General features: G+C 37.3%; 1 pseudogene; it reads right to left on the bottom strand.

Moving 5' to 3' along the window:
- Window positions 1–109: 109 nt before the first annotated feature.
- Window positions 110–209, bottom strand: LOC115069441 (annotated as a pseudogene).
- Between the last annotated feature and the right edge of the window lie 993 nt (window positions 210–1,202).

Genomic DNA, 1,202 nt, shown 5'->3' with positions numbered 1-1,202 from the left:
CATAGTCCCCTGGAACTAGTTGACCTAGGAGGGCAAGGAGCAAAAAGTGTCCTTTATGTCCCTCTGACCAAATTATTATAAACCTCAAAGTGTGTCTCTTAAATACCCAAGAAGGTTAGTTCCACCAGTCTGGTATTTTTAATTACTTACTGTGTGTCATGTAGACACAGATACTACACTTGATCTTAGCCAAAAGGCAGAGAAGCGATATAAAAAATATTTTTAATGAGAGATATGCTATCTTCATTGGTGGTAACAGATACATTCTATACGAGGAAAAATCTAAAGTCAAATCTATTGTATTCAAATAGTTGAATGCACACTCCACATTCCTGGAGTACTACACTCTAGGAAGCCCTCTGAAGCACCAAGAAACAATTGTCTGAAATTTTTTTGGCCAATGACATTATGCCCACTTTCCTAAACACACACAGACACACACAGACACACACAGACGCACACACACACACACACACACAATTAAGGATAAACAAATCTAATAATTCATATGAAGCAACTCGTCCTCAGTTTTTTCAAGATTATACCATAGATTCCTTTCAACAGATTTTTAAATTCATACCACATATTTTTCTGTGTAGATACCCCAAAGCACATAAAGGAAATAATTTCTAACCAAGAAAATATATATTAACATGATAAAGTCCTAAACTCCTTGAAGAAAGGTTCTTTTTTAAAAAAAAAAATTTTTAATTTGTTTTTTTGAATTTTTCTGTATTTCATACAGAACATCTCAAACAATCTTGATCACCTTTATACCCCATCCCCACTGGCACCCTCCCATGGCCCCCCAACTAGAGTCCTTATGGTCTGTTATCCCTGTTAAGGCCCACTGTCAAGTCAGTGTCCCCAGCCATTCACCAGTACAAGTTCATCCACTGAGATCTAGTCAGCCTATCTAGAGTCCCTTGGTCCTTTAGGAACTTGTTTCTCAAGTTACAACCAGTCTTTAGCCATCACACTTTATTTGCCTCATGGGTGATAGGTAAATCTGACAGACACTTCCAGTGTTCCAAGTGTCAGCATGATCCTCTAAGAGGTGATTAGCAGGTGGGGAAATGTTATACTAATTCTAGAAGAGCAGTCACAAGCTCCCACCCATCAGATGTTTTGTTTGGAATTAGAGACATTTCTGCTCATTTAATTTTTGATCCTTTTATAAAGCCTGGAACAAATTTTTAATT

Source organism: Nannospalax galili, unplaced genomic scaffold, assembly GCF_000622305.1.
Source record: "Nannospalax galili isolate Female #2095 unplaced genomic scaffold, S.galili_v1.0 scaffold393, whole genome shotgun sequence".
NCBI classification, from domain to species: Eukaryota; Metazoa; Chordata; class Mammalia; order Rodentia; family Spalacidae; genus Nannospalax; species Nannospalax galili.
This window is presented reverse-complemented; position numbering and strand designations above follow the sequence as displayed.